The sequence below is a fragment of the Gossypium hirsutum genome, chromosome D08, assembly GCF_007990345.1.
Source record: "Gossypium hirsutum isolate 1008001.06 chromosome D08, Gossypium_hirsutum_v2.1, whole genome shotgun sequence".
Lineage (NCBI taxonomy): Eukaryota > Viridiplantae > Streptophyta > Magnoliopsida > Malvales > Malvaceae > Gossypium > Gossypium hirsutum.
Genome location: NC_053444.1, coordinates 16,927,585 through 16,941,373, shown reverse-complemented (window position 1 = coordinate 16,941,373; position 13,789 = coordinate 16,927,585).

The window sequence follows — 13,789 nt, the reverse complement described above, 5'->3', positions numbered from 1 at the left end:
TTTTGTTTTGTGCGCAAAAACCTTGAGGAAAATAATACAAAGTATATTAATTGTAACAAATGAATTTATTTTATTAACCAATCTATTCGAAAAAATTACAAGTGTATATTGACGAAAATACTACACTTAAGGCACCAGATCCAAGAATTGGTTCATAAGTTTTTTACATATATATACAATTATAAATTATACAATTATAAATAATAATTTGATCTATATTGCAAAGCTTAATTCTTGATCTACTTACTAAGCTCTTGCGAGCTTAACGCATTAATTTTCTAACACGTAGGTGGAAAATTGTTTTGAGGCTCAATAGTGAAGGTTGATCTCAACTCATCTTATCACAAATCAAGGTTTGGAAGAGAGTATAAATCTAAATTTTTGGCAATAGTTTATGGCATAGACATAGAATATGTTAAGAATGTTTTTGGATGAATTTAATGGAAGAAATTAATGGTTTTTTATCTTCTTTTGAATTTTTTATCTTGATCATGTATGATGTTTGTTAGGCCCAATATTTGTCCGGCCCAAACCAGAAATAAATAAACAAATAACAAAGACCAAATGAAAATAGTTCAAAAATAGTCCCATTACACTGGGATCAATATGGCCCAAACTAAACACAACCCACTACCCAAAATCAAGCCCAAATATCCCCAACACAATCATCTAAGCCCAAAACAAAATCATAAACAGAAACCCTAGGGTTTCTGGAAACTAAGGCGCCGCAACAGTAGCCCCCATGCGCCACGCCGAGCCGCGCCACATCACCGTACAGCCTTGCACCTGTAGCAAACGCAACAAACACACAGCAACAACGAATAACAGAAAGCACAGCAGCAAAAGAAATGACAAAAAAAGCGCAACAAAAATAAAATAGGAAAAGAGGGAAGAGAAAAAAATAGATGTATTTTGATTTATTCTTCTTTCGATTCGGCTATATAAAGCCATTTTCAGCATTTGTAAGTTTTTTTACGGAGGCAGTATCAATACAAAAAATTGAAAAGAAAGTTTTCTTCTTTCTCTTTACCATTTTTTTTCGGTTGCTTTTCTTTCCTTCTCTGTTTGCTATTAATCATTCGTAATAGAATATATATAGAGATAAAAATAAAAGAGAAAATGGGGAAAGGGGGATCTTACCTTTGCGCGCCATTGGAGCCATCCTCTACTCTGTCCGAATCGGAATGAGAGAGAGGAGAGTTCTGGCTTTCAAGGTGGCGGAAGAGGAAGAAAAGCTTACCCGATGGCCTACTCTCCTTCTACTCCGTCGCAATCGGAGTCGGATGGAGGTTGAAGGGCTCCTAGTTGGATTGGGCATGGAAAGGCGCAGAGGTCGTCCGTTTCCTTTTAGGTTTTGTGGAAAAATGAAGAGGATTTTTTAGGTTTTTAGCCTTTAAACGCAGAGATGAAACGCCGTCGTTTGAAGCCAATACAGTGGCTTCGGAACGGAATCATTTTGTAGACCCAGATCCGTGCGCGACCTGACCCGCTCTATGGGGGATCCACGCGTTTTGATTAATGGGTTATTTACAACCCTGGTCCCTCCCATAACGCAGCATTTCGAGGTGTTGGGATTATTTCCCTTTTAGACCCTCGTGTCATTCGCGTGTTGTAATTTAGTCCTTGTTATTTATTTTAATTCTGTTTTTGTTTTTATTTCTTTTATTTTAATCGCATTTTGACCCGCATTTCATTTAATATTTGTTTTGTTCCTGTCAATTCAATTTTAATTATGATTTAATCCTTTTATTAGTTAGCTTGTTAATTAATTTATTGTCATTACTATTATTATTATTAGCACTGTTGTGGTTCTCTTTTTTACTTATTTAATATATATATTTCGTTTTTTTATTTTTTATATATATTTCTATTTTCCTATTTATGTACACATTGCTTTATTATTTACTATTATCTTTAAACTAGTTTTATTATACATATATGTATGTACGTAATGTATATATTATTTAATTTTGAACTTTATATTTTATATACCTATTGATACATATAGTTGCTTTACTTATTTTAAATATCCACATATATTTAGTTTATTTCACTTTTTGCATATTAGTATACATTATTACTTCCATGAAGTTTTTCACTCCCTATATATTATTCATTCTAAATTAATATATGTATATTATTTTATGTATTTGATTCTCTTCTTATATGCTATTTACTTTAAAATTTATTCGATTCTATCATTTTATGTAGTATTTGTTTTTAACCTTATTTTTAATTTATTTCAAATTTTCATACATACATAATTTATTTTAAATATATTTTAACATTTAACTTCCTTTTCTTCATGTTATTCTTCAAAACTTGTTGCATTCTTTTTGCATCAATTTACTTGGAGCTTCGTTTAAGATTAGTTTTTTAGTTCATTAGCTTTCGAATATTAAAATGATTATTTGTATGTGATGTGAGATAATTGCTCTTACACATATCATATTGTTCGCTCGTATCCAACGATTCTTTGTCGTTCATTAGCATACATTTTAATTTACGAATCACCATTTCGCGTTGTACGTTATTATTCTATTGCATTTTATTCACTTAAAAGGTTATGTTTCATATCATTTAAGTATCAAAACCAATTTATTCAAAAATCGTCAAAATACTCAAAGTTTGGAATCCTCGAGAGAATTGAGCCCTAACGTATTGGGTTCCAATTTTCCTTGTCGAATCTAAATAATCAAAAAATTTTCAAACATACAAATTTCAAATAAAAACCCATTCTCGGGAATTCGACACGTTGTGTTCTAACGCATTAGATAAGACATGTTATTTTCTCGAGATGAGGATTTTAAAAATAAAGGCAATATTCGATATTTAGGAATTTTGTGAAATCGAGCCCTAACTTACTAAGTCTTGATTTTCTCATTTAACCCAAATAATCGGATATCCTTCTCAAAATGCATAGGTTTTAAAAGTCAAGAGATAAACTTAATTTTGAGAGTTTAAAATGTCGCACTCTAACTTACTGAGTGTGACGATTTATTTCTTCGAAATAAGTGAATCTCATCGCCGAATTCATTTTACTCAAGTTTTCTTTTCAACGGATCGTATTTTAAAATCTTTTCAAAATTTTGACATTAAGACATTAAACAATCGATTCGGCACCAATTTTGGGCGTAACAAGGGTGCTAACCCTTCCTCGTGCGTAACCAACTCCCGAACCTGTTTTTTCAAATTTCGCAGACCAAAATTATTTTCAAGGTGAGCCGATCACACAACAATAAAAGATCGGTGGTGACTCCCATTTTAAAAGTCGATCCCCATTTCATTTTTTTCAAATATAAAAAAAAGGTTTCGACAGCTTGGCGACTCCGCTGGGGACCTTTTAGAGAGTCAAGCCGTAAAATTGATTGTTTTTTTTGTCGTATTGTCAAAAATTAATATTTGATTTGAAAATTACGATCTTCTCTTTGGATTTACTTGCATGATTACTGTAAATTGAGCTCTTTACTTTGGCATCATATTGCATAAAGGCTATTTTGGTCTTACCCCTTTAAGTGGGACTGAGAAGCTACTCCTTCGTGAGGTTTTCACCTCCGTGCAGGATAGTGGATCACTTTCGGGATACATCCGTACCTATGTCTTCGTGAGATTTTCATCTCCATGCAGCCATAGGGAAATGTATTCCCCTGAACCGAACTCGGTCTATATGAGCCTATAATGGGTGAAGATCGAGGAATCTACTGGTTTGGGTACCTAGAATTCAGAGCCAAGCCGCATATAGAAGACCTTAGGAACCCATCCTAGGTAGAGCCCCTCAAAACCCCTAGTGGTACCCGACTAGGTACTTTTGTTTTCCTTGTTTGCTTATGTTTTTTTTACTAACCCCTTTTGTTGTGTTTTGATTGCATTGCATTTGCATCTTAGGAAAGAGATATTGATCCAAATCCAATTACTAAATTAGAAAGCTTGTCATGGAATACGGATTCCTTGATAAAGTGGAAAATAATACGGTTGCCTAAATATATTCTGAGAAACATAAGAAGAGCGATGGAAGAGTTCGTGACCTTGCTTCGTGGCCTGAGGATGCAAGGCGTTCGTCTAAGAGCCTCTAACGTTCCAATCCCTTAAAGAAGCTGATGAGCCTTATGAAGACGGGTATATGGTGGATTGCGACCAAGATCAAGAAAAGGAGCTAGCAATGGCATCTAAGGGCAAGATTACCTCAAACGTGCGGATGAAGAAAAAGATTGATATTGTCTCTTGGAATATAAGGGCGAAGCCGTACATGCCTCTGCTTTATGTAAAGGAATTTGCTTTCTAGAAAATTTTTCTAAATGTATTTCAATCAGATTCAACGTCTCTTTAGGCATTCATTTCATGCATTTGCATCACATGCATTAAAGTCCATTGAAAGAACCTAATTGAGTAAATTTGTTTCAGCTAATCTGGAAAACCAACCAACCAAACATCCTCATGTTACTCGTCGCAAAACTAAGGAAATGGATCAAAGATTAGACAAATTGGAGCAAATGCAAAAGGATATGCAAGAATGGTTACAAGTACAAATGCAAGAGCGGCTAGATAAAATTCAAGAAGACATGATGGGAAAATTGATCAAGGCTTAAAAAGATGCGATGGCTGAATTGACCCATCTACTGACTAAAGGTGTAAATAAGGGGAAAGGCCCTATGGTAAATGATGAAGAAGAAGACAAGGATAGACCTATCTATCCTCTAGGCTTTACACCTCTGCATGCGCAAATTCAGACCGAGGTACCTCCGCGCAGATCCTCTGTTTCAATTGGGCCTCAGTGGTTTCAAACCGATGTTTCAATACCGATGAACTTTCTAGCCGGATCAGGTCCTAACCCTGGTGATAATACGGTTAATCTTGCTGTCCCAGATTTCGATGAAACAGCTGAGGAAGGAAAGGCGAATGCAGAATTGCCAAAACAGTGGGAAGATAGGTGTAAATGGTTGGAGAAAAAATTCAAAGCCCTGGAAAGCGCCGATAGTCACCATGGAATCGATGCAAAAGATCTGAGCTTGGTTCCAGACTTAGTACTCCCTCACAAGTTCAAGATGCCTGAATTTGAAAAATACAATGGAACTAGTTGCCCAGAAGCCCATATCACCATGTTTTGTAAGAGAATGACTGGGTATATTAACAATGATCAGCTATTAATACATTGTTTTTAGGATAGCCTATTGGAGTGGCATCTAGGTGGTATAATCATTTGAGCCGTAGCCAAATTAGTTCTAAGAGGGATTTGGCGCAAGCTTTTATGAAGCAATACTGTCATGTATCAAAGATAATGCCTGACAGAATCACCTTGCAAAATTTGGAAAATAAATCAAATGAAAGTTTTAGATAGTATGTACAGAGGTGGAGAGAGATCGCGGTTCAGGTTCAGCCCCCACTTCTAGAGAAAGAAATGACGATGCTCTTTATCAACACACTTAAAGCCCCTTTCATCACACACATGTTAGGAAGTGCTACAAAAAGCTTTTCTGACATAGTCATGAGCGGTGAAATGATTGAAAGTGTCGTGAGAAGTGGAAAGATTGATGCTGGGGAGAATAATAAAAGGTCAGACTTAAAGAAGAAGGAAAACGAGGTGAGCAATTTGAACACTTACAACAAGTCGATTATACAGCCAAGAAAGGTGATTGCTAGTCAGCAAGGTTCATCTAGACAAGAACTTGGTGTGAAACAAGGTACTGAGAACCTCCAATTCACGCCAATCCCGATGTCGTATAAGGAGCTGTATCAAAGGTTATTCGATACGCACATTGTTTCCCCTTTCTACTCAAAACCCCCACAGCCTCCGTACCCCAAATGGCACGATGCAAATGCACAATGCGAATAACATGCGAGAAATATGGGGCATTCCATAGAAAATTGCATTACCTTTAAAAAAGTGATTGAAAGGCTTATCAGTAGGGGCATCATCAAATTTGATGATTCCTCCAGTGCAAAAAATCCGTTACCCAATTATAATTGACAATGGAGTGAATGCAATGAATGAAGAAGAGTGGGAAATGTTCACATCGACAAAAAAGCAAATGAATATCTGCCCTTATAAATCTGGAGTGTTCTAAATAATTAGCTTGCGGAAGAAACCCCTGTAGTCTTTAGAACTTATTTAGAGTAATGTTCAGAACATTTTTGTTATTTTTAGCCTAAAAATGATAGAAAGTTCTTTGTAAAATAGGCTAGTGTCTGAACGTCGTTATTCTAATAAAATACATCTTTGCATTCATTTTCGAGCCAATATTCATTTATTCTTTTTGAGTAATTATTCTTTCATTCTTTTGGATTTTCTCTCACATCATTCATTCATTTATAATCATATTCATAAATTCACACATTCTTTTGTATATTCTTTGGTACTTGCTATGGGTCCTCAGATATCAATGACATGAGTGACACTACTACAGACTCAGATTTTCCTCTTGAGCGAGGCATGTGTTTGGACGGATCTCATGACTTTGAAAATGACATAGATCATAACTTATCTCCGGACTTGTTAAGGGTGGTAGAATAAGAGGATAGACAGATCCTACCTCACAAGAAATCTTTAGAAGTGGTGAGCTTGGCGAAGAATAGAATTGACATGACCGTAAAAGACGAAACGAGACCTCATTGAGTTATCTCAAGAATTAGAGGATGTCTTTGTATGATCATACCAGAATATGCCCAGAACACGCACTGATAATGAAATTTTCACAACGGTACAGTAGTGTGTTCAAGAAAAATTCTTTGTCGGGGCAATGCCTTTCTCGTTGACTCAGCATAGCTTTGCCCATTTGAAGTCGAGTTTCCATCCCTTCAAGATGTTGCGCCCCAAAAATCTCTATGAAAGAAATCTGATACCAAATAAGGTTTTTCACGTACAAGATGAAAGTGGAAGATCTTATGTGGGAGACTTTATCAAGAAAATATTGGTTCTGGTCAAAATGGATAACAATGACTTGCCTAATCCTATGAGTTCAGATCCAATTCAAAAAAAATTGAAAAAAAATCAATCAAAATCAAAATAAAAAACAAAAAAAGAAGAAAAATCAAAATCAAAATCAAAGAAGAGGGAAGAAAAAAGAAAAATAAAAAAGAAAGGAGAGGTCAAAGCGAAAACCCGCAAAGGGCGCTTTGTGACCAAATGTGGTTTTGAGTTGAAAACCCGAAAAGGGTGACTCATGTTATTGAGGGAAATGGGCATGGAAATCACCATTATCAAAGACTTCTAATAGGCATTGCTTCATTTTGAGATCATTAGAGGCTACTTCTTACGCCAATGTCATTACATGCTGATTCCAGAAAGGATGGTATTGGAAAATATATTGAACTCGAATGATAGCACGATAGCTGACGTCTGTGATCAATTCAAAACCAGACATCAGTCCATCACTGTATTGAAAAATGACTGAGACTTACAAGGGCTGGCACGAGGAATTACCATTGGCCCTCATTGCTTGTCGAATATCTGTACTGGGGCAACACCTCTCTATTTGGTTTACAGGATTGAGGTAGTTTTAACCTATTGAAATTCCCTCTCTCCAGGTATTAGTTGAGCTAAAGTTGGAGGGATCCAATCGCGATGTGATCAGTTAGACCTAGGAAAAGGGTTAAAAGCTATTCATCAGGGTCGGATGTACAGAAATAAATTATGTGAGCCCATAATAAATAGGGTCATCTCAGAGAATTCCACGAGAGGGCTGGATGTTGAAAAAGATTCTTCCTCAATGAAAGGATTCTAGAAAGAAATGAATGCCAAGCCGGGAATGTCCCTATGTTGTAAAGAAAACCATTTTCAGAGGAGCACTAATCTTGAGTGAGATTGCTAATCCTATAAACTCGGATCCAGTCAAGAAATACTGCGTTTAAAGAAGAAGGAAATACCAAGGTGAAAACCCGCAAAGGGCACTCTGAGTTAGAAAAAATATGAAAAATCAAAAAATGAAAAACTAAAAATAGAGAGGCTAAGGAGAAAACCCGCAAAGGGCACCTTAGGCCAAAGGGGATTTGAGTTGAAAACCTGAAAAGGGCGGCTCAAATATTGATCAGATTGGGGCATGAGACGATCAGAGCAACTTGTATCTTGATCAGATTGGGGCATGTGGTAATCTTGTTATATCTGAATCAACAGGAAAGGGTAGGCGACATCTTGGGGCATCGACAAAGCACTGTAGATCTCTCAAACACATGTCAAACTCAGAAGGGTCTTCAGAAAGTTTGTACAGAGAAGTTCAAGCTACGATATCTGGGGCACTCAATTCTCATATTATTGAATTTGTTGTTCTTGGAATACTTTTTTCTTTTCCAAGATATACATTCCCAATCAATTTCTTTATTGTCCTTCTTTACTATTTTTGATAATTTATTCATCTTGAGCTATGCCCAGAACCAACTTTATTCTTACCCATTGTTATGACCCTTTTTGCAAGCATGTTGCATTGGAATAATGATTAATGGACTAATAAAACTTTCACAAAGGAAGCTTTGCATATTACTCTGAAAAGTTTCTAAATAATACAGGAACCTAAAACAGGACTATTGTTTAAAGCCCACCAAATTTAAAGTTTGGAAATTTGAGAAGAAACAGTCTAAATTTGGACTTTCTCTTTGGATTTTTGTTGTCAAATGCATTGAACAAAATGATAAGATGACGAGTTAATGACAAAGCTTAAATAAACAAGCAAACAATAATCATCAGGCAAGAGGAAGAGGTTACCTCGGAGAAGAGAGCCTTCATTTGCACGTAAGTCTTTGGTACGACACCTTGGGAATGGTGTAAGGAACTAGAAAGATTAAGATCCTATATCCTTGAATTGTGATAAAAGAGGATTGAGGAAAAGCCACATATTTCTACCATTGGCTTACAGTGGGAGAATGATGGTACAAATTTTGCGCCCCAATGGATTGAATTTTGAGGATTACAGTGGGGGGCAACCTGACTAAATGTTTCTTCAGAAAACGCCAGTCGAGAAGAAAGGTGTTATAGCACCTCAGTGATAAAGCCTTAATAAACTTCGAGTAATGACAACCTAAGCGGGATCATTCTCGAAAAAATAAAATTTTGCATTCATGCAAACACCATTCACACATGTCTAGTTAGGAGCATTTGATTCATTTTGATCATGTCATCCTAATCATTAGGCATAATTAGGTTCATTATACAAGTCATGTTCTCCAGAGAACAAATAAGTGAAGATAGCGGATCTTGCCTTCCTGCAATGATAGTGAAGCAGATCAAAGACACAAGCCTTGCCTCCCTCGGTTGTAGCGGAGCAGGTTGAAGATAACAGATCTTGCCTTCCTGCATAGACAGCGAAGCAGATCAAAGACACAAGCCTTGCCTCCCTCGGTTGTAGTGGAGCAAGTTGAAGATGGCAAATCTTGCCTTCCTACATCGACAGTGAAGCGGATCGAAGAAACAAGCCTTGTCTTCCTCGGTTGTAGTGGAGCAGGTTGAAGACAGCAAATCTTGCATTCCTGCATTGACAGCGAAGTAGATTGAAGACACAAGCCTTGCCTCCCTCGGTTGTAGTGGAGTAGGTTGAAGATAGTAGATATTTCCTTCCTGCCTCGACAGTGAAGTAGATCGAAGACGGCGAATATTATCTTCAAGAGTAAGGAAGCAGATTCAAGCCACAAGTCATATCTCCCTAGTCAGTAGTGGAGTAAGTTAAAAATTACAGATCTTGTCTCCCTAAGCAGTAGCGGAGCAGATCAAAGATGGCAAATCTTATCTCCTTGAGGTTGCGGTGGAGTAGATTGAAGTCGATAATCCTATCTCTTTGAAGTTATAGTGGAGCGGGTTAAAGTAATAGATCTTATCTCTCTAAAGTTGCAGTAGAATAGATCGCATCAAGTCTTGCCGACTAGAGATAGCAAATTTTGTTCTTTTTTAAAGCTACAAGCTACGAATCCTATCTCCCTGACGTTGCAGTGGAGTGGATCGAAGCACCAATTCTAATACCTCTGAAGATGCAGTAGGATGAAATGAGGCAACTCGAATAAGAAGAGCACCAAGGTCCAAGCACGACCGGGCAAAATTGGTCCTTTTTAGTCTTTGCTCTATTCTCATTACACGACATTGGGCAAAGAGGGGCAACTGTAAGGCCCAATATTTGCCCGGCCCAAACTAGAAATAATAAACAAAGAACAAAGACCAAATGAAAATAGTCCAAAAATAGTCCCTTTACACTGGGCTCAATATGGCCCCAACTAAACACAACCCACTACCCAAAATCAAGCCCGAATATCCCCAACCCAATCATCTAAGCCCGAAACAAAATCATAAACAGAAACCCTAAGATTTCTAGAAACTAAGTCGCCACAACAGTAGCCCCCATGCGCCCGTCGAGCCGTGCCACGTCACCGTACGGCCTCGCACCTGCAGCAAACACAACAAACACACAGCAACAACGAATAACAAAAAGCACAGCAGCAAAAGAAATGACAAAAAAAGGGCAACAAAAAGAAAATAGGAAAAGAGTGCAGAGAAAAAAATAGATGTATTTTGATTTATTCTTCTTTCGATTCGGCTATATAAAGCCATTTTTAGCATTTGTAAGTTTTTTTTACGGAGGCAGTATCAATACAAAAAAATCAATACAAAAAATTGAAAAGAAGGTTTTCTTCTTTCTCTTTACAATTTTTTTTTCTTTTTCGGTTGTTTTTCTTTCTTTCTCTGTTTGCTATTAATCATTTGTAATAGAATATATATAGAGATAAAAATAAAAGAGAAAAGGGGGAAAGGGGGATCTTACCTTTGCGCGCCATTGGAGCCATCCTCTACTCTGTCCGAATCGGAATGAAAGAGAGAAGAGTTCTGGCTTTCAAGGTGGCGGAAGAGGAAGAAAAGCTTACCCGGTGGCCTACTCTCCTTCTACTCCGTCGCAATTGGAGTCGGATGGAGGTTGAAGGGCTTCTGGTTGGATTGGGCATGGAACGGCGCAGAGGTCATCCGTTTCCTTTTAGGTTTTGTGGAAAAATGAAGAGGATTTTTTAGGTTTTTAGCCTTTAAACGTAGAGATGAAACGCCGTCGTTTGAAGCCAATACAGTAGCTTCAGAACGGCGTCGTTTTGTAGACCCAGATCCGTGCGCGACCCGACCCGCTCCATGGGGGATCCGCGCGTTTTGATTAATGGGTTATTTACAACCCTGGTCCCTCCCATAACGCAGCGTTTCGAGGTGTTGGGATTATTTCCCTTTTAGACCCTCATGTCATTCGCGTGTTGTAATTCAGTCCTTGTTATTTATTTTAATCCTATTTTTTTTAATCGCATTTTGACCTGTATTTCATTTAATATTTCTTTTGTTCCTGTCAATTTGATTTTAATTATGATTTAATCCTTTTATTTGTCAGCTTGTTAATTAATTTATTGTCATTACTATTATTATTAGCACTGTTGTGGTTCTCTTTTTTACTTATTTAATATATATATTTCGTTTTTTATTTTTTATATATATTTCTATTTTCCTATTTATGTACACATTGCTTTATTATTTACTATTATCTTTAAACTAGTTTTATTATACATATATGTATGTACGTAATGTATATATTATTTAATTTTGAACTTTATATTTTTATATACCTATTGATACATATAGTTGCTTTACTTATTTTAAATATCCACATATATTTAGTTTATTTCACTTTTTGCATATTAGTATACATTATTACTTACATGAAGTTTTTCACTCCCTATATATTATTCATTCTAAATTAATATATATGTATATTATTTTATGTATTTGATTCTCTTCTTATATGATATTTACTTTAAAATTTATTCGATTCTATCATTTTATGTAGTATTTGTTTTTAACCTTATTTTTAATTTATTTCAAATTTTCATACATACATAATTTATTTTAAATATATTTTAATATTTAACTGCCTTTTCTTCATGTTATTCTTCAAAACTTGTTGCATTCTTTTTGCATTAATTTACTTAGAGCTTTGTTTAAGATTAGTTTTTTAGTTCATTAGCTTTCGAATATTAAAATTATTATTTGTATGTGATGTGAGATAATTGCTCTTACACATATCATATTGTTCGCTCGTATCCAACGATTCTTTGTCGTTCATTAGCATACATTTTAATTTACGAATCACCATTTTGCGTTGTACGTTATTATTCTATTGCATTTTATTCGCTTAAAAGGTTATGTTTCATATCATTTAAGTATCAAAACCAATTTATTCAAAAATCTTCAAAATACTCGAAGTTTGGAATCCTCGAGAGAATTGAGCCCTAACGTATTGGGTTTCAATTTTCCTCGTCGAATCTAAATAATCAAAAAATTTTCAAACATACAAATTTCAAATAAAAACCCATTCTCGGGAATTCGACACGTTGTGTTCTAACGCATTGGATATGACATGTTATTTTCTCGAGACGAGGATTTTAAAAATAAAGGCAATATTCGATATTTAGGAATTTTGTGAAATCGAGCCCTAACTTTCTGGGTCTTGATTTTCTCATTTAACTCAAATAATCGGATACCCTTCTCAAAATGCATAGGTTTTAAAAGTCAAGAGATAAACTTAATTTTGAAAATTTAAAATGTCGCACTCTAACTTACTGAGTGTGACGATTTATTTCTTTGAAATAAGTGAATCTCATCACCCAATTCATTTTACTCAAGTTTTTTTTCGAAGGATCGTATTTTAAAATCTTTTCAAAATTTCGACATTAAGACATTAAACAATCGATTCAGTACCAATTTTGAGCGTAACGAGGGTGCTAACCCTTCCTCGTGTGTAACCGACTCCCGAACCTGTTTTCTTAAATTTCGCAGACCAAAATCATTTTCAAGGTGAGCCGATCACACCACAATAAAAGATCGGTGGCGACTCCCATTTTAAAAGTCGATCCCCATTTCATTTTTTTCAAATATAAAAAAAAGGTTTCGACAATGTTGTTTTAAGTTGAATTGGATAATGTTTAAGGTCGGAATTTGGCACAAAAGAATGTTATGTTGGTTGAATTGGTTGATAGGAGCATGCTTGTGGAGTTATGAATTGAACTTGTATAGGTTTCTTGGAGCCAAAGTGCATGCCGCGATGTGGTACCTTTGAGGTCACGATGAGCTCAAGTCAGTGAGTGATGTCACGACGTGGAATCCATTAAGTCACAATGAGCTCTCAATAGTTTGGAACTTCACACTTTGGTCCTTTAACAACCTCTAATCACCATGGGAGCTTTCGTAAGCTCGTATTAAGCTCGGATAAGTATTTGAATAATATTTTAATCATATTTTGATCTTATCAACATAAATAAAAATGTTCAATTGAATTGGAGCGATTGTAGTTGCTTCAGCAACGAATGTGACATCCCGATACCTTGACTGAAGATCGGGTCAGGTAAGGGGTGTTACAAATAGAGAGTTAAAAATTGTTGTGTTTGTCACATTAAACCTTTTTTGACAAAAATAACATGTCATCATTTATATTATAAATACGAAAAATCAAATTGTCATGAACAAAACCTTTTAACAAAGATATAAATATAATATTATAAAATAAATAAAATAATTCATCACTAATAAGAATTTACATTAATGACGATGAAAAATTATCGTAAAAACACTTCTCACCAAATATTTTTTAAAGATAAATTTTGACACCAAATATATTTCAAAAAAATTTAATTATTACGTAAATTATACCTTCAATGACGATTATTTATTTTGATCACATTTATAATATATCATGTGCCATTATTTTAAGCGTGATTCAAAAAAATTATCATTAATTGATAGATTTATTATAGTGATATTATTATTAATTCTTTGCAAAAATTAGTTAAGTAG